The 21,702-nt window shown below is 37.1% G+C and overlaps 1 protein-coding gene across 3 annotated transcripts in view; it reads left to right on the top strand.

Moving 5' to 3' along the window:
* LOC101164162 (glutamate receptor 1) overlaps positions 1-21,702 on the top strand; it is a 219,680-nt gene that overhangs the window by 114,927 nt on the left and 83,051 nt on the right. The window lies entirely within an intron of this gene.

Below are 21,702 nucleotides of genomic sequence, written 5' to 3' on the forward strand. Positions count from 1 at the left end.
AATCTGATTTGTTATGGACTCATTTATAAAAAATAAAAAGTGAAAAAAACCCTGCATGAACACCTTTTAATCATTTTTATATTTAGTGCTTACTCCTTCATCCAATGTCAGAGAGTTTCTCGTCTGTTAATCTCTTATGTCAATGAAACTACGTATGGCTCTGTCTATACTAGGACTTTTTAGTAAACATGTTACAGAATACAGAGAAATCAATCCCTCCTCATTCTTTGACTGAAGGCTTTTGAAGATTTCATGGTGTTTCTTTTTCAGTTATTATAGAAATTGTTTTTACTGTTATATTTATACAACACTTAATTCCAAAACACCGAACAGAAAGGAAATGCTAGATCCTCAAAACCCTATTACTGACAAGTATTAGAGTATTCTGTGTTTTGTCCATAAAAAAATGACTATATGTCTTTGTTCAGCCCTTTTAAGGTTATGCTATGGTATTATCCTCTGCTAGTGATTTTATGTTGATGTGTTGTGATCAAAAGAATAAAAATGTATCACTTGGACATGATTTGGTAACAAAAGGATTAATTTCTGAGTTTTGTCTGTATGGCAGCAGCATTTACTTTTTTTTTTTTACTTCCATACAGCAATAAAGTACAGCACTACAGAAATAAATATGTAAGTACTTCATCAGTGCAATTTTCTTTTCTTTTTTTTCTTATTTGATGAAAGCCACATTTTATGTGCATATATTACACACTAGGGTATTTTTTTTTTTATCTTTAAAGTTTCTTGAAATACTTTTAACCAAAACATTACAACGTATTTCATAAGCTCCATGTTTTCTTAGGTTGGGTTTCTGTTTTGCCTTTAAGTTTCAGTAGAGTTTGTAAGAAAGTATATCTCCCACTTTGTCACTGGGATAAGTCTAATTGCCAAGATGTCCAAGAAAACCTATTTAAAAGACATAATTAAGCAGTAATTAAGGATATAATTAATTCTTGATAGAAAAAAATATAAACACTTTAGCATATTAATTTTTTTTTATTGTTTGTATTTGTTTTCTCCTGATCAGAGTCTTATACATAAACAAATAATTGTTATTTGGCATTTTATGACCGCTTATCTATTTTCCATGTGTGTTTTGGGGCTGTGGAAGGAAGAAACTGAACAACTTGACATAAACCCAAACTAGGTTTTGATCCAGAATTGCCACTGCAATGATTCTCAAACACCCAAGAATCTCTCCAGGATTGTTTTGTTTCACAATTAAATGTATTTGTCTCATATTTGCCTCCACCCATCACCTGTTCTGCTCATGTTGGTTAAACTATGTCTCCAATGTCAGACTTTATTTCTAAATCTACACATGAAGTGTTTTGCTGTTGTATTTTTAGGTCTTTAACCAACAGTAATAATAGATCTGGTGGCGGGCCCGTGAAAGGCCACCAGTAAATGGACATTTGTTAAAAAATAAGTGGTTATTTTCAGAAAAGAAGATAATCATTGAAATTTCAGCACTATCAGCACTGTCAGCTTTGGAAGACGGAACTTTTAATGTCTAATACCACCCATCCCACTTTTCTGTTTGTTTGCTTGTTTGTTTTTTTTGTGTTTTTTTTTTTTTGTTCTGTCTTGATTTTGAGATTAATGGATACTGAAGCAATTAATAGATTTTCCTAACCAATCCCATCCTGCATATTTGGCTCCATTCCACTGCTTTGTTTAATGTGAGAATCACGCTCCATATATTCTGTTGCATGGTTTCCCGCTGTGCCTTCCCTTTTTTATTTGTTTTTTTTTTTTTTTTTTTTTTTTTTTACATATTTTTGCCTTTCTCCATTTTTGCATCTGTTTACTTTGGGCTTCCTCTTCCTCCTAACTCTTTCTGAGTATCTCTCCATCGTTGACAGCTGATTTTGCAGCCTACGCCTTCTGTGTGCATGAATTCATTTAGCTACCATTAGGTGCCTCTCCACAGACCATGCCCAGAGCTCTTTTTAAAGGAAGGAACCCATTTAAACAGCATAATTCATACAACGGAGAGCAGTGGTACAAATAGAGGAGTAATGTGCTTTAATGCCATCAACTCTGAGTAGACAAATGGCTGGTCATTAACAGCTATTTCAATGCATGTAAGGGGGGAAAATCCAAAATGGACCAGAATTGTGTCATTTTCATGGATATGTTGCAGTAAGCACCACATTTCTGACTTTGTAGTATTCCCACAAAAGAGCAACACATTCCATGGAATTTATGCTGAAATAGAAGGTATTTTTTTCACCACAGTGCCTACGTATGCAAATTCTTCTCGAGTTTTAAAGCTTTTATCCAACTTCTGTGGATTCTCTGGCTCTCATGCCTACCATCAGCATATTTTAGCAGTCACCTGTCATATTCATGTGTTCTGAAATCTTTAAACCTGCTTTCAGACAAAACCAGCACTTGAGAATTTATCTTAGTCATAAAGAAAAGAGAAAAAAACAGAACAGGGTTTGTTAAAAACAAAAGTTTCACGGTGAAGACAAGTTTCTCCTGAAAATGGGAAAGTGTTACAAGTATACCACTCAAATCAGCAATATCTATGTTATGTAACATTTTTTCTGGTTTTTCTTACTTTGCCTAGTGTATTTTTATGTTTTATGACATGAATTTATTCTTTAGTGCATTGCAACCCAAACCTTTCTCTTTGCCAGATTTTGGTAATAAAACTTTTAACTACTGTCTTGCATTTGATGTATTAGGATGAGAAGACAGAATTGATTATATATTAAAAACCGATGACATCAGAATCCAATGGAGCTTAGAATTAATTGCGTTTTTGCCAGTTAGGTTGGATGGATAAATGGATGGATAGATAGATGGATGGATGAATAGATGAATGGATGTTTTTCTTTTCACACTGTTCCCCATTAGCTGGTCATGCTTGAAGCCAACAAGCCATCCATATTTCTAAGAGAACAGTAGTCTTAATCTTTGTTCCACAATAAAAAAATAAAATGAAACTAAAAATAAAAGGACAATACTAGGACTGCATCCATTGAGATGTAAGTGGGGATTAAAAGTCGAGCGTGCCATGCAGAGTTTTTGCAACTCCTCTGTAAAAACACTAACCACGATTTCCCAAAATCGCTTTATCCGTAGCCCCTCCCTTCTCTAATGAGCTTGTCGCTCTGTGGCCTGAATAAAACGCCATGGTCTCCTTTGATGGATAAGCGCTAGTGCAGTGGCAGTAATTTAAATGCATCTACTCTAAATCAAAGTATTATTTACATCCATTGCCATGTTTTTTAATGACTTGATTTAGTGGACACAGTGTAATTGCGATTTTTTTTTTTTTTTTTTTTTTTACATTTCTAGAATTTCAATTAAGTTTTGCGCAAATGTGTAAAGGAAACGCAGCTATGACAAATTGTAGAAAATCCTTTCTCTTGACACTTTTCCAAAGCTTTGGACTCTTAGAATAAAATAAACATATTCACAAGGAATGCAAAGATTTGCTTTCCCCACCATTTGGTTCAAAGCTTTTGGGTCACATTTTTGTCTCTCTGATAAATGGTTTAGTATTACAAAAAAACATCAAATCACTCAAAATTCAGAAAAAACACATTTTTAATGGCTAATGGGCAAATCTTTTCTGTTGGCTTATAGTAAGTGTAGTCTATTGTAATAAAACAATATTAAATAAATCAAATTTAGCACAGCACACATGTTTGATGTTTTCAACATAAACCAATGCAAATGTTTGCAGAACAGATGCAACAATTTACTTTTCCCCCACAATTCGGTATAAGGGTGTAACTTATGGTTCAGTTTTAAACCAAGAAATGTGGCATCCCTAATACCCACTATAATGTTGTGTAATTTATTACTAATACATTCTAGAACTGTAAAAGCCAATTTCTTCTTTTTTTTAAATCACAGTAAGTGTAAAACTTCCATATATGTGATTTCCTGCTTTGTAGAGTTTTAAAATAATTTTTTTGTTGAAACTTTTCCTATCATCCCTTTGCCCCAATCATTGATCCTGACACCATTAACGGCGTGCCCTCTTCCTCTTTAAGCCAAGTCATCAGATAGATATGTCACCCCTTCTCAGCTCTTATAATGTGTCTGCATATCATTGCTCCCTTACAGGTCTACTCATACATATTAATTGGAAATCAAATTGAAGAGGCTCCATTGTTCTCCCTGTCACTTTTGCAGAGGTGTTAATGGAAGCTATTAACCTGTTAATGACCACCATACTGTAATGGTTCATAAAATGATGTTTTACATGTATTCTGTCATTTTGTTTTGCAGAGCTTGAAAAAAAAGAGTCCATGATCACAATGAAGCATCAGAAGTGCAAAAAAGCACATTTTCATTGTTTTTGATTACCGTCTTTTTTTGTATGCATTTGGCTATCTCTACGTAATGTGTATGCCATTTATTTTTCTTCCTATAGGGAGTGAGAAAATGAAACCATTCTTCATGGAGATTTTTCCCTCGTTGCTGTCGTAATAGCTTCAAACTGCCGGGTCATTACTGCTCCACAAGCAGCTTGGCTTAATGTCTTGTGACTTAACACTAATGACTGACTCTGCATCTGTCCCTGTGGGAAGGAGGGTAGACGAGAACACTATGAAAAGTCATGCTAATTCCGATTTGTAACAGTTGAGATTGTGAATCACATTTCATGTGTTTCCTTAAAGCATTTCTTATTAAACTGCTTTGAAACTGAGTCCAGTTAGAGAAGATTAAGCAATGAAACTTACCAAACAAGGGGAATTTTCTAGCCCAAAGGGTAACGTTGTGAAACACTTTGAATAACTTGTAAACTTTTTCACGTGTTCATATCTACTGTCAATTAATCCTGCCACCTCTTTTCCAGCTCTCTGAAAAAAAAAAATCCATGCATATTTAACACAAATGCATCTTCAAAGCCATGAACTTATTCATTAGCATTTAGAGTGCTAATGAAAGCATGCTAGCACCCATGTTGCTTCCCAGCATCTACTTATACCCCCCATGTTAAGTGCAAGCATCTACATAGACTATTTTTGAGATTCATCTCTTACTCGTTGACAGTTTTCTCTTTGTATTTTTTGTTCCTTCTCAGCCTCTCTGAAAACAATACTACTTCACAGTTATCATCCTTTTATTTATTCATTTTTAGTATTATATATTAAACTATCACAAATGTAAAGTCTAGTTTTTCATCTTATGTCTGATACAGTGGTTCAAAACATTTTCATCAGTCTCAGATTCTGCAAGTTGTCATGATGAGGACTTTAATGTTCACTTCAATTGTGAGGGACAGAATTTAAAAATAGAAAAAACAACTCCAGAAAATTACAGTATGTTTTTTTTTTTTCAAAATAACTTTTCCAGTCCAAAAAAATCACCTCAACACTTTGTCATTCTCAACCAGGGTTGCATTACTGAGGTCAACAGTTTCTTGACTGGAGCTGCTGTTTTGGTCCATTCTTCCATGCAGATCAACTCAAGAGCTGTGATTTTTTTTGGGGGCGTCACTGGGCAACCCAGCCTTCAACTCCCTCCACAGATACCCCATTCATCCTTTCTTGAATACATATCAGTTGTCCTGTCTCCTTTGTAAAAAAAATAAAAATAATAAAAGTAACTCCAAACTATAAAATTTTCACCCTCATGCTTCACAGTTGGGTATGGTATTCTTGGGATGCACTCAGCTTTCTTTTTCCATCAAACACGAGAAGTGGCGTTTATGCCAAAGAGTTCTATTTTGGTCATCCAGAGTAACTCTGGAGAACTTTACACTGGCCTGAACATGAGCTGGCACCATTGGAGCACTGCAGGATTTAAATCCATGACAAAGTAGTATGTTCCTTAAGGTAACCTTTTTTACTGTTATCCAGGTTCTCATCAGGCCATTGACCAGTCCCCCATGTTGTTCTTGGGTGTTTCTCGTGGTTCTACACATCATTTGTATCCCTTGAGGTGAGATCTCGCATGGAGCCGCATGTTGAGGAAGATTGTAACAAGCTCATATTTGTTACAATGTTTAATAATTGCTCTAACAGTTGGGTTTCTCTTGTATTTTCCAATCCTGATATGTTTTTGAAGACTTTTTCATTCACGTGGTTCAGTTTCGCTTCTTGTTCAAGATGGTTGATGATGTCTTCAACTTAAAAAGTCCAGATGACTCTTTTAAAAAAATGCCATACATATATGTGTTTTTATGCCTTTTTTTTACCTCACCAAATTTGGCCCTGTATGCAAAAAAGTTTGGACACCCTTGATGTTATAGCTGAAAAAGATGGATTTTCTTAGCAATGGCAATAGAAACCAATGTGTGATTGCTGATGATTATTTGCTGAAAATGAGCAACTCTGAATTTCTTCTCAGTCATAAATAATATGAGTGAGAGTAAGAATAGGTTACAGTTTTCAGCACAGAATTCAGTCACAAATAGACTCCTAAAAAGAGATAGAATCTACTAATCTTTTTTTGTTTGATTCCACCCTAGTTTCCACCTTGTGTTGCCCTGTTCATTTTCCATCCATCTTTCTGCTTATTTTCTTCCTCAACCCTCCTTCCTGCCCAACAGGGATTGGGGGTCCCCAGGGGTTACAAAGGTGTGCTGCTCAATCCTTCACGTCCTCATTCCAGTCATCTCTTATCTAGCTCTCCTTCCACCACACGCTGCACTCTTGCAGAGCAGGCAGTGAGATGCGGCTAATTGGAAGAGAAGCAATGTTTTCCTCACCACTTCACTTCCATGAAACATGTTTTTCAAAGTGCTATAGCGAAGCCATGCTATGGAAGAGTCTGTAAGTTTTTATTTAAGCTTGTTCTCCTGAAACTTCCCAATGTCTTCTAGAATAAAGAGAAATTTAAAGTCGGGTGTTTGTTCTCAAAACAGTGGAGGAAATCTCCACCATCTCTACAGCTGAAGATTCATCAATGTCCCACCAAAATCCACAGCTGCCTGTGCACTCTTCTGATTGGCAAAGAGGAACTTAGACCATAGAGAAGCAATGAAAGAAGGTGATGGCAGACACTGGAGATAGTGGGTGTCTTGGTGAAAATAGGATGCGGAATGAAGGAGTTAATCTCCAGAGGAGCAGATTGGCTTCTCGTTCCTCCATCTCCATCCTTCAAAGGCAAGCTCAGCCTCTGCATGCTGAAACGCACACATTCCCACAAACGCTGTTCCAATACGGGCAGACATATGTAAACAGCCCAGCATGCAGCTTCTAATTTCAATCTCCGCGTTAAATTTTACAAAGACACAAAAAAGGGGTTCTGATCCGTCACAGTCATGAACAAATTTTGATTTATCAGGTATACACTTTTCTCCCTTATGGCTCATTTTTGGCCCTACGACACTTGGGGCTGACAGCGAAATGGAGTTGGTGACTTAAAACATATGGGTCATTAAAACACAGGGGAGGTCTTAACTCAAAGGGAGATTGATTTCTCAGTAGCTATAGTGCGCCGTGACCTTCACCAACATTCACAGACTTCACAAGTATTGAGCCACATTTTATCCTTGTTTGTTTCAAGCAAGTCCTGCTGGTGCTGCTGCTGCTATGGCCCTCCCAGCATTTCACAGTACATTACATCAATACTCTAGACCATCACCCTAAGCAACAGCCAAATTGCATTCAATAAAGTTAGGAACGCAAAGTTTCACTGATTGGCAAGGAATTTCAGAATTTAGTTTATCCAATAGTGAGACATGGTTGAAGTAAATCAGTGGAAACCTTTTTCAAATTATATTTGTTTCATATATTTTATCTTCATAGAATTGCTTTTCTCTGGGTCTTTCTTTGCTTTGCTGGTTCTGTGCATTTCTGACAGATGAAGATTAGGTTAACTTAACAAAAGACATTTCAGCAACATTATTTAGAAGATCATGAACAATATTTTGTGATGATGGTTAACTGAGTTATAGAATGTATTCTTTGATCTTGAATATGTCCTGTCAGACTACAGTAGATCCCATGCACATCTGCAGCAAACACGGCACAGCTTTTAACTGCACCATATTGGTAACATGGGAAATCAGTCCCTCATAGGAGAGGATGAATATTTTGCTAAGTTCCCATTTGTGGACAAAGTTGAAAAGTGTCTTTATCTCCTGCTAGTTCTGCTGTCAGCATGATGGCTGCAGTGGGAGCGGTCAATCCCACCTGTCTTCTTTGGAGCTTCATAAGACTTCACAGTAAAAACTGAGAAAGCTTTTGATGATAATATTCGACCCTCTGCCTCTCAGGTGTGTCGGCCTCACAGTGTCTAAATCGTGATGTTTTCTTACACACGCACAAAATCCAATAAAACATTTTTGTTTGATAAGGGCCATTGACTTTTAGATGTTTGTTAATAAACTCTTTTAGCTGTTCATTGATTGTAAAACCTGTGATGCTGCCAAACCTCACCTTCTGGTCTCGAATGGCAAAACCAGGACTAAAAGTTGCATTCTCTGAAAAGGTCACTGGAGGCTGGTGGTAGATGGGAGCAAATACACCTCAAGTCCCAGGTTAATAAAATAAATAAGTAAATAAAAAATAATGTATTTACAACCTGTAGTATAACCTTTTCTTGCTTTATTTTGTATTCATGACATGGAGGAGATTGATTTTGTTCAATCTTAGGTCTTAAAATGGTTGTGCTTCTGGTAAGACCCAATAGATTCATGGTCACCAATGCCTATTTTTGAATAATTTTTTTCTATTGGCAAATAGGTTAACACGTGGGTGAACTTAACAAAACTCTTTCATTTCTTTGTACAACCCAGTTTTCCATCTTCAATGGTGGGTTGGGTTGAGCAAACACCAGTAAGTGTTTCTGTCTCAGTTCAGGCTTTATTTGTGCCGTTTGGAATCCTATGGAAAGCTTCAGTGAGAGCCCTCTTTTTTTAGATAAAATACCGGTACAATGAAAATAGAGGTAACAGAACAAGATATGATGGTAACTGACGAATTTCACTGAAAAATATTGGTTTAATTCTGCAATCTTGCATTTTATACCTAAATAATAATTGCTTTTTATGCTCTTGTGAACTGCAAGCCATATGGGGCCAAAATTCCCTCTAACACATAGACCATCAGTGTCCTGTGTTCTCCTGAAGGTGGACTTGACATTATAGCTTGAGGAAGATCATAATTTCTTTCAGAACAGCAAATAATCAATCAAATAACTGTATGATTTAGGAAGCTTTTGCTCAGCTCACTCTCTGTTAGTTGAGCTCTCCTGCGGAGAGTAGAAACGCTCTTCAAGTTGGTCTATTTTAAAACTCGACAGTGTATGTTAAATGGCCCACAATAATAATCAGTTAGAGGCACCTATTTGTGTTTGTTGCTGGGCAACAGGGGGGCAAGGAAAGTTGTAACATTTTTGGTGGCATTTGCTTGTTGGTTATTATAGACAGATAGATTTCTTCATTGTCTGATCACTGGAACAGAAATTTGTCTTTCAGCATGACTATAAAACCGATTCACTCAATAGGAAGCATAAAATAAATAACCAATAATAAATGACAAAAAAAAAAATAACACAATACATTTAAGGTAGTAATTGCATTTGGGGTGAATGATGTTTTTGCACATGTTTTCCTGGCCATTGGATCTCTGTATCCTCTGCATGATGGCAGCATGATAAAACGTACATTGTTGTAAATCTTTGTCTCAACAAATTTGAAAAAAAAAAAAAAACACTGATTGTTGCAAAACCTTCTCAATACACAGAAAGTGTGTGAATGTGTGTGTGACTGTAAAGCGCTTTGGGCCTTGTAGGTAGAAAAGCGCTATGTAAGTATACGCCATATGCCATTTACCAAAGTCATTTATGCATGATAACAATATTTAAGCTTTTAGATGTCCTATTTCTTAAAGCTTATTACTCATGTATTTGTGATTGTTTTCTTTCTTATATTTTAAGCTTTCCAGCCATTGTCCTCCATGTTCCTCCTGCAGACCAGTAGAAGTGTTGAGAGATTTTGTTGACATAGGTAACAAGCTTTCAGACCTATTCAGAACCTTTTTTTTCAAAGAGGTGGCTAACAATATAATTAAAAGCTTTTACTTAGGATTGATGTTAATCACACATTATTTTTATTCCTCATCAATGACGCAGACAGTAGCTGTAGCTTACGTAAAAGGACATTTACCATTGTTTCATTTAATTCAGGACATGACTTATTTTAGCATCACCTTGAGAGGAAAAAACACCGAAGAAGATTTTTTAGAAAATGAGTTACACTTGTTTTTATGTTTTTGAACGGACATACATAATTTTAAAATAAGTAAAGAGTACATAAATGTTTTAAAAATCATACATCAAACTGAGTTGCTTTATATGGTTCAGCTCTAATCTCTTACCACTTTCAATCTGGGATAGACGCTGCTGATGACCAGCATCATGAAAGCAAACAACAAGGGCATGCATTGTTGGTTGACTCAGGTGTCTCCTCATTCTTATTGACTAAACACAGAGGATCCAGGTTAATTAAAGTTTGTGCAAAGAGAGCGGAAAGAATGTGATGTGGGAGGGGATAGATCTTAAGGAACAAGCCTGCTTTAAACCCCCTGATGGATCTTCCCCCTAATATATTCTTTGCACAAGTTGCTTATCTTGTGGGCACAAGCATCTTCCTTAACTATCTAGACTCTACAGAAACATGAATAATTAAGCAAAACCATTTTTTTCTGCACTTGGTAAAACCTTATAGATTCATGGTCACCAATGCCCAAACGTTATTTTACATTGATCACAAACTCCTAAAATAGGCTGCTTTTCTAACATTAACCTTGTAATAAAGACATGTCCTACAGTTGTCCTCTAAGCCATAGTCTATGGTGCAGGAGCTACGAGACAGTTTGTTTTAAATGCACCCTGCGCCGTGTAGATAAAAACGTAGTCACTATTTTAAAGTAAACCCGAGGAAATTAACAAGTCACACATGGTTTCTGAGCTGCAAGAGCTTCACATGGATTACTAATGTGTGGTTGTACGTTTGTACATCCAATGCATACTTAAGGCAAATATTTTACAACAGTAAAAGCACCTTTTCCTTTCATTTTTACCACACTCATGATGTTGACTGTAGCCAGGAAGATTTTAATTGTGCTTCAGACCCACAAATCGCACTAGTGGCGTGTATTTTTAAGCTACAGCTCCAATAAGAGTTGCTGGTGAAAATAACACCAGAGTGTGCATTCTGAGACTGGGCACAGTTCACCTTTTTAATTACAGAATCGCACGCATACCAACCTTGACGTTTCACACAAAGGGTTGTGAAAACGGGAGCAACAAGTTTCTGACATAAAGGGAAAAAAGATGATTGATCTTACTGGTCTGTAAGAAACCTTAAAGCTTGATCTCAGCCAGGATGTGTGTAACAAAGCAACAAACTAGCCATATTTGTCCCAGGATAATACAGTTTCCTTTAAATTAGGTGCCAGTTAGTGCTATTTTCAATGTAAAACCACATAACACTGCATATTTTCTACTTTTCTGTTTTAATGTTTTCAAAATGTTTTTGTAGATTTCTGTTCTGATATTTTCTCCAAACTGCTATCAGCATTTAACTAATAAATGAGTCAAATCAAATCCTATTACTGACCTAATAAATGTGTATTTTAGTGCATGGTTTAGCTTGGAACATTGGAAAAAAAATTGCGTAAACTGCTCAATGAAGATTTTTGATTGGATGTATAAGTGTAAAATTCTTCCATCCTGTCGTTCCACTTAAATTGACCAGGTTATCCCATTTTCACCTTCTCCACAAGAGTCAGATCAGCTGGAGCAAATCGCCCAGAGATTGACATCATTAGAGCTGCAGCACAGCGTGCAGCTGCAGCCGCACAGCTTTGCACTGATGGCAGTCAGGAACAAAAACACCACTGTCCGACCTGATTGAAGCGGCACTGATTTCCTAAGGCAAATATATATGATGTGTGACTCCTCTCGTGGGAAAGAACTGTCAACTCCTCTGCCTGCAGTGTACACTGAAAGATATGAGCCATGATATTGAGACCCATGTGTTTGTATAAAGAGACAATGAAATAAAGCAGCAGCGTGGATAAGCAAGAGAGTCTCAAAGGATCCCTATTAGGTTTTTATAATTAGTTAGGGTTATATTGTTTTCTGGGATCTAATATAGTGCCTCCACATCTTCAATTTCAGACCAGTAACACCAACTGTGCACGTTAACCAGAGGCGAGTTGGTAAAAATGAGAATTTATGCATCAATTTCATTGCTACACCTCTGAGTTATGGGTCATCCCTCTGCTTAACTAGCCAAGGTCACAGTTGCTATTTGAGGGCAGTTTAGTCTAGAAGGGTTTGCACAAAAGTAGCTCACAATTAAACTGTGGTTTGGAAGATTGGCAGCTTCAGGTCTCGTTAATCATTTCGTTTTCTTTGACCCTCCTCAAAAGTGTGTCTGATCTCATTCCAGCTGACCCTGTTAACAGCGCGCAAGGCTAATTTGCTTCGATTGATCCTGAAGGCCCGCCAGGAAAGGCAGAACAGTTTTGCAGAGATGGCAGCCCTTAATATTTACAATGATTTGTGAAGCATGCTGACTGCAAATCAATTAGCCACCTTCAGGTGAACTGCATGCCTGCTTAAGATATTTAGCCTCCAAAAAAAAAAAAACCATGTTTAAATTAAAGTTGAAGGAAGAAAAAGGTAAACGAGTTGATGCACTAATTCGTTGTAAGGTGCTTGACAAGTGTGTTTTATGTTTATGAGACCAAATGTAGCAGCTGTGACAGTCAAAATGATAAACTGCTGATGGTACTTCACCAGGCTGCACAATGTCAGATAGTTTTGAGGTCATTAGGCAAGAAATGTCTCATTAATGCTGCACATTAGTCAACACTTCTCCTTTACACAAATGGAAATCCTTTAAAGGACCGTTAGGTTACTTCACAGGTTAACAAACAGGTTAGAGTTTCTCTTAACAAAAAGTAGTTCAAGTGTTCTATAGGCAAACTTAAACTCTATACTAAAAGTGAGGCTGTCCTTGAAGTTTACTTTTAATATACTATCTATATATTGTACATTTAAAATAATCCATCTTTTGTCTGAGGAAGTATTCAGTTAATATACTTCCTACGTGTACATGGTCTATACTTCAATAAACTTCACGTGTACCTCTTTTTGCTGAGGGTTTTACTGTTTGGTTGCATTTTGTTTATAAAAGGTTATGACAGACATCCACCCAAGGAAGCAGTAATGATAACAAACAAGTGAACTGTCAAGTCCCATCTCATGGGCAGTTGGGTTCTTAGAAATATGACCATCGTAGCCCGTGATCAATGTCAACAGGTTCACAACAAACCATAACTTTTGAAGTTCCCTCTTAGAGCTCATAGTAAGTTGTTTTAAATCAGGACGGGAACAGAAGAGTCATTTTTTAGGGATTTGAGACTCTCTTTATGCCTAATCACGTCTCAAAAAAATTTCCATTTAAATGTGACTGATTAATGATGTACCTCTCAGTTTCGCAATGTTAGGAATAGGCTGCCACAGATATGAGTTTCCTCTTTTCATTCCTCTTCATCTCTGTACAGGAAGACATTGCATGCAAAAGCTTCCTGCCCTTGGTTATATTCTAAAGCTGTGTCCCCACAGAGTTCATAGGTATTCACAATATTTCCTTTTCCCCAGAGGGGATTAATCATGATGCAAGCCATTATAATTTGTTCCTCGAAATTTGTCATGTCTGTGTGCAACGATGCTCGATGTTCTGGAACCACACGAGTATCGACTCCATCAATCAGTATTACCACGGCAACGTTGTGAGAGCTCTGCTTCCCCTGCGGCCAGTGGAGGGGAAAGGCAATTATGCAGGTACCACACGAGGGTTAGAAAGACAGAGCGAGCTAGAGAATGAGTGTGTGTGAAAGAAAGAGAGACGACCTAAACGGCAATAAAAAGAAAAGACAAGGAAGATGGTTTATTCCCCACAACACTTAATGTTTTTCTCCTTGCACTGTATGGCTGTTTGATAACTGGTATTATCTGATTGGCTGTGTTTGGGGTGCATAAACAGCCTCACTGGGTATATGAACTCAATGTTACCATTATTAAGTGTGACTATCTGCAATGGCTTTCCATAATTTGATAACTGCAAAGTGCCCTGAGGTAAAGGAGAGCCCCAAAGGAGCGTGCTGCTTTTAGCATGTTGTACCTGGATAACTGATAGCACCGCAAACCATCTGAGCAGTTTGTTTCCCCTTTATAAAGCAAACGGACTAAACAACACACATGTGATTTGTATTAAGGAAAACAAGTTTATGTTTCAGGAAATCTACACAGATTACTCTTAAAATGATGACCTACTGCTTTATTTGGTCACACTTTTCCACCAATAAATCTCAAAATAATGAAGACATTTGCTCCAAAAGGTGTCTATAGTCTATGGACACATTATAAGCGCTTTGAGCAACAGGAAAAAGCACAGATAAATCTAATCCATTATTATTGTTATTGATATAAAGTGATTTGTTTTTGTGATGTACACCTTTTCATAGAAAGGTGTACATGTTTCATAACACAGAGAGAAAGTAGATAGAAAGGACAAGTCATGGTGACCTCTGCATGGATGGTTTCCCAGAATTCTCCCAAAAGCATCCCACTGCCTTTACCAATCGCTATCATGATAAAATTGATGATGGTACAGCATGATTCCTATTTAAATGACACACCCTGCGCCTCCCAATCATAGTAAAGAAAAAAAAGTGATACATTACATCAAATTACTTTCTTTAAAGGACCTGTATCATGCTATTTTTACACATTTTATAGTAAACCAGATCCATTTATGTGATAATATATTACCTTTGGCACACAAAATAACAATTTTTCTATTAAATAGTTATTTTTCTTAAGTTCTTTCCCAACCCGGAAGTATGATGCCTCCATCTCTGAGGCACCGGCTTTCCCTCCATGTGGGTACCACCCATTTTTTAACGTCAACCTAGAGTCGGCCTCGGCAGCGTGTCTGCGTCTTTACACAAGCAAACAACCTCCAAATTCTTGCAAAGATAGGTGTGTATATTATGCATATAAGGAAAGAGGAAGAGTGACCAGCATAGGCTCCATCAGCCCCGTGACCCCGAAAGGGGTGGTGCTGGCAGTGCCGATTTTTTTCCTAGAAGAGCTGTTCCTACTTGTCTACATCAACTCGTCAGAACCCGCTTGTTTTTGTGAATTTGGAGGGGCTGCTGCTCAGAGGGCAGGTTTGTAGAGGAATACTCAGAAATGCATGAACAGATCAAAATACCGCTTTGGGGTTTCTTTTTCTGAGGAAGGAACATTATACTACATTTAAAAGCTCAAAAAATTGATTTTGTGTGATATAGGGCTTTGACCACTGCCAGTCGCAAGGGTTGGGGTAAACATTGGTCAAGATGGGAACTATGAAAGGCTTTTGACTATATCAAACTGCCTTACATACTTTACATAAACAGTATTGCCATCTTTGGCAGTTGGAGCTATTGAGTGGTATGTCGTGATTCTGCTTTGGCTGGCTAGGAACTTGTTGATGGTTTACCAAAGTTCCCTTCATCTCAGTGGCTTTTTTTCTAATAAACCATCATTTTTATTCTCAAAATGTACTTGTGTTTTTGTGTTTAGTGCAGCATCCTCATATGAAAATTCAGAATACTGAGTTTTGTGAAATTATTACTTTTGGAAATCATTTTAAAAATGTTACTTGTGAAAACATTTAAAATTCTAAGAAACTCCGATATTTAGCAAAGGTTGATATTATCTATACTTTTAAAAAATCCAGTTTTCTTATATTTTCTCAAAACCTTTTTTTATTTTTTTTACAAAAAATGCATTTTTATAAATTATGCAGCAAACTGTTCAAACTACATGTCAACCATTTTCCAAAGTAAGGCAGAGAACAGAAACTAGAGTCTGGCTTTCGTCCTGACTCTGTGCCAGCATTTGTTAGAGCTGGTAAGCGTCCACATTGTCTGTTCAGTGAGCAGGCACTGTAATCAGATCAATAGATAAAAGCGGGAACAGGCCAAAACCAGGAAACAATGCATTACAAGAGATTTACTCTGGTTCAGGAAGAATTGAATCAAGATCTGTTCTTTAACAGACTTCTCACAACTTCAGCCTGACAAATGCATAAGAAATCTGATTACAAACAAAATATTTTTCATTCAAAACCATTTTTCTGTTTGTCTTTACCATGACATTGCCTTTACCTTTGAACACATTTTGTACAACTTGACCTTTACTTTTTGACTGTATTTGAGAATTGGACTGAGTGACCCCTCCTCTTTCACATTCCAAACAAGTACCTGCTGGTCCCAAAAATTCAAAATCCCATAGACTTCTGTTGAATGATGCCTCAGTAAAAGCATATGGTGTCAAGTAGAACGTTCAAAACGTTTGACAGATTTTGTGTTGCCCACTTTCAAGTTATAGTGGTGTTTCCTTCCGACAAGCTAACTCCTGATTTACGAGACTGGTTGCTGAGAAATGTTGACTAAAATGCACTCGGACCAGTCACTACTTACTGACAATTTCTGGTTCCAAAATGGCGACGTCTGTATCAAAAAAAAAAAGAATGAATGAATTGACTTAATTTCACTGGAACTGGAAACAAGCCATTATCTACGGGTTATAACACGCTCATTCTAGTTTTCAGATATGGTCAGTTCTCTGTACTGAAAGTGTGAGTCCCGCGCAATGTCTCAAGAAAGGCACCAAACCATAAATCAGCCGCCGCCAAGCTGTCACACAATCCAGTGGACTGCCATTCTCTGGCAGAGTAGAAGATCAACATAAGATAAACTTTTATATCTTGACTTAAGAGTTGTAATATAACATATCTGAGTAAAATAGGACATCACCAAACAGAAAAGTATAATTTAAAGAGTTTTGTTGCTTTGATGGATGGTACTGTGACTCATCCCCATCCTCAAGCCCTAAAGTTACAAACCTTCTGTTTCTTCAATGTTTTCAAGAGCAGACTGCATTGCCATTTTCTGGATTTTACACTGACATGAGAATATGTTTAAGCCAGTGATTTTTCAACCTTTTTTGACTTAAGGCACATTTTTTCCTAGACAAAAATCCCACGGCACACCAGCAACCGAAAAAGGAAAAAAAAGAAACTATTGTCTGCATTGATGAGCAGTCTTACATCCATTTTTTGGTAATAATTGAGGCACAGAAATTTTGCAGTTTCAGCTGTTTTACCTAAAGTTGCGATAGTTTTCAATAAGAACTTTCAACTAAATTAGTTGAAAACTTGTCCAGGTTGTTTTCCCTCCAGTTTATTAAAGTGCATTGAGCCGCTGATCCTTCGATCATTGGCCAACCTGCTCAACCTTCTGAGCCTCTGCCACCCCAAATTTTAATTGCCAATTCACCTTAATCCTGTTTCTTTCTTTTTTTTTGTTTTATTAGTTATATTTAAACTAAACTTTAAGTTTATCAAAAGTGAATGAAGTCTGAAATTGATTTTATCCTTCAATCCAGATATTATTAGAAAAACAGCTGTTACTTTTATAAAGCAGACTTGGACCAAACACTGGAATCTCTGACTGTAATTCCTTTGTGCTTCAACACAAACCTGCAATAAACTTTTTCTAAATTTCATCAATACGATTTGCAAACTGTTAGAACAAATGTTTGCGTTTGTTGTGCTTCATGACAGTTAACAGCAGCACAGTAAGAAATGCTGTCACATTAACCCAATGCTCCTGTACCTTGGCCATGTACCTCGTCTTTACTACTGCTCCTACACTAGGTTGTGGACCTCGCCTCTGGCTCGTCTTGCGCCCTCGGCCGTCCCCCAAATCTGGATGAAGCTCATCTGCTGGACTATTTAAACATGTAGTTGTAATGTTAGATAAGTTAAATCTTCTCTAAGAGTTCTGGTACATCGCCTGTCTGTCCTGGGGAAGGATACCTCCTTCATGTGGGCACCCCTTAGGTTTCTTCTTTTTTTCCGGAATCCATTTTTTTTAGGAGTTTTTCCTAAACGCGAAGGAGGGTCTAAGGGCAGGAATTTAGTTAGTTCAGTTTAGAATTTTCCTATTGAATTCTATGTATTCATGATCTTATGATTCTATTTTTACTTTACAATTACTGGTACGAAGCCCATTGAGACAACTGTTGTTGTGATTCTGGGCTATACAAATAAAATTGAATTGAATGCATCACATGACTTGTAGTGAAAAACAGTGGTGCTGATGCCCAACAGGTCTCAGAGTTTATGATTTTATTCATGGTCTGACACCGGATCCCGCGGGGAGCAACTACAGTAGGAGTGCACGGATAATCCGTGATCATAGGAATCACTAGAGTCGGTTCTGCACAGATGTGTGCCGCAAATGCTCCCCCTTCTCTTTACAGCATCATTTGTCCATTCACATTGAATGCAATACCAATTAAATTCTCATCCTCCGCCTTTGTCTTAACCCGCGTTGGCGCGTGTCCAGAAGTGTGTTTAGAAACCTGATGCTCCTGCCGCGTGTGGGCAGTGCTAACGCCAGAAGTTTTTCTCGCCCTCTTTATGAAAGACAGGGACATTTTTGAAGAGCTCCACAAATCTGTTGGCAAACTACTTGGTGGGAAACCTGCACCTATTTTGATGAACAGAGAGCTGATATTGTAGTAATAATAAATGTTTTTAGATCAGTGAAAATTAATAATTTCCCACGGCACACCTGACTATCTCTCACGGAACACTGGTGTGCCACTGCACAGTGGTTGAAAAACACTGGTCTAAACCATATTGACCTCTTTGATGAGAAGGTGTTTCCCAATACCTCTGTTCACATTGTGGATTACATAAGCTTTGTGCTACTTTTTTCCTGCCTCCAGCTTCATGCTCCTACGCGCTCTTGAGAGCACAAGAGTGGTGCTATAATATTAATGTTCAGGCCTCTTTTTTTTCCTCCTTAGGACTCAAACAGAAGTGGTGAAAGAACCTTTCAACTAATTTTCCTCATTAAACTCTTTACATAAACCTACAAAATGTGTTACCAAACTGAGGTCAATAATGAGGATATGTTTGACCTAAAAAAAAGTGCTGGCACTTCTTTTTGGGTGTGTATTGGTTTGTCTCCATTTTTAAATAAAGGAAACTTAAAGGGTTTACTTTAAAATGATAGATATTTGAAGATATTCTGCTGATTTTTTAGCACCAGATTATATTTAGCCACATTAAGTTGTTATATTCTAAGATCTTGTTATGTTTATTTGTTTAAAAAAAAGTGTTCTCCAGTCATTACACAAGGGGCACTGCTAGCAAACATCTGTACACAGAAACACCAAAATAAACACTGTCAAACTGGGTGGAAAACATGCATAAATTAAACGTTGCTCTGCATGCAAAAAATAAATGCCAGGAAGGTTTGTCAAAAGTAAACATTTGTTTCTCAGACAACCTTTGATCCCTGTGAAGACAAGCCAGGAAAATTCACCATTCTCTTATGCATCTATAGGACACCCATCACTCAGAAATTAGTTAACCTTTTACTTCCTGCATTTCCAACTCTCATGTGTCAGATGTAGACAGTTTGAACTTAAATGTTTCTTTTCAGTCTGAAACTTTGGAAACTCAATTTATTATAAACTTCTAATCCACTAAATTTAATTTTCTTGGAGAACCGTGCCTGCATTGACTTGTTATGGAAACAATGAGTGGGAAAGGTGGTTTTAATTTTGAAAAGTATTTTTACTTAGTGTGATAAATGTATTCATACCTGAACTTAATTGTGTCAAAAGGCGAGATTTAGCACTTCAAATACTGGTGCATCACAGCACAGTGGGGTTTTGCAATCAATCCCACTCCTGCATTATGCCTGTTGATTAATTCTGCAACCTTCAAAACACGGGGCATTGGACCACTTTTGCTGGATATAATTGGCTTTAGCTGTCTGTAAATACATGGTTTAAATCATTGCTGCTCTTATCAGTTGTTTGGCAGTCCTACGCTGTGAGAGGAGCACAAAGCAGGAAATCCTCACTAATAATTTTGCACAAAATCTTTCCAATTTAAAAAATCAAAAATACTGTCATTTAATTGTTACTCTTTTGAGCCTTTTCAAGAAGTTTAACAGCTCCGGGAGTGTTGTAAATGTTAAAAAAAACGCAGAATTTTCTAGTTTTTAATTTATGTGCCACAGAATTATCAGCTATGCATACAGCTTCAATTACCACTTGGAATCTCAGAATGTCTTAGCCTTCAGTTGGTTGTCTCCTGCCTGTGATGCATTAGAGTATTTCCTGACAGTGATGAAGCATTAACCTGTTGTCTATGATGTACCCCACCTCTAACCCCATTTAGAGTTAGAGTTGGGACCCCCCCCCCCCCCGTCCCAGGAGAGCCGTCTACTAAAGATGATGGATGGAGAGTTCACATCAGTCATTTACAATTACATACAGTAGATTGAACTGAAAAACCTTCAGTGTGCTCTTATACTGGAAATGTCACTAAAGGATCAAATATGGACCTAAAGAATGCTATTAATTAATATTTTATGTTGAACTTTTAAAACTCTAGAACTTTAACATTTAATCTATTGTAAAAGCGTTCCTAGTGGTCTTTCAATTACAATTATACCATTTTTAGCCAAAATCTAAAAACCTGAGCTATTTTCCAGGACATAGCTTCTGCAAATTGGAAATTCAGCTCTGAGTTGTGGAGTACGCCTGTCCTTCATTTCCCATCATCCCTTTGTTTACCCTCTCTCCTGATAGCTTACAGCCCGTCATACCCTCAAACTAACATTACTGGTGCTACAAAAATGGCGAGCAATATTGAAGCTAACCAGCTGTACAGCTTTGAGGCAGATTCCAGTTCTAACGAGGAAATCAATGACGAACAAGGATCTGGTCGATTACAAGGATGCATCAGAATGGAGCAGAGCAGGGAGCTTGTGGCCTGCTTCAGGTTCTTACAACCTTATTTCCAACAGCCTTTCTTCATCTGCTCTTTGAATTTGAATAACGAAAGATTCAGAAGCACCATTTTAAGCCTAATTTTCTTTATATGATCTGCATGAGGAAAAAGCTACGATGTTAAAAACACCAAAAACACAATTTTCATCAGAGTGGATTTTTAAACTGATTTTCAGTACTACTTTTGTCTTATTTTTACATGATTGTTGAGCCTGTTTTTTTTGTTTTTTTTTTTGCATTTTTGGATCTAAACCATGAAATGATAATTAGTTAAGCATAAAACGGATACAAAATAATTTATGTTGCTGCTGCAGTCAGAAGACGACAGAAAGTAATGTAAAACGTATTAAACAAAGAAACTAAACAGAAATGCATTTCTGAAACAGTAACTTTTTACATAAAAGTTTGAAGATAAGCAAAGATAAGAAGATAAGATTTTTTTGCAGCTGATATAACATTCTTGGACTTTGTATTCTTGATGTTAAATTTTAATTTAGTTGTACATTTTTTCTTCTAAAAATCCTGAATTCAAGATCCCAGTTATTTTGCATTTCATTTTTCTGCAAAATGTCTTTAAGTCATGTTACCTTCTTGGCGCAAACAAACAGCACTGACATTCTGTGCGTCTCTTTGGGGAGCAAACCCGCGTGCGCTCTCTGAGGATGCACACTGCAAAGAAAACTCATCCCAGCAGGCCATTAGACAAGGAAGGAGTGAGAACATTTCCATTTCTTATTTTGGAGGTGAGACGTATTTTTTGGTCTCTTATATCAAATCAGTCTGTCGTTTCTTTTAATAATCTGGTTCATTATATGCACGTTTTTAGCGTTT

The sequence above is a fragment of the Oryzias latipes genome, chromosome 10 (genome assembly GCF_002234675.1).
Source record: "Oryzias latipes chromosome 10, ASM223467v1".
NCBI lineage: Eukaryota > Metazoa > Chordata > Actinopteri > Beloniformes > Adrianichthyidae > Oryzias > Oryzias latipes.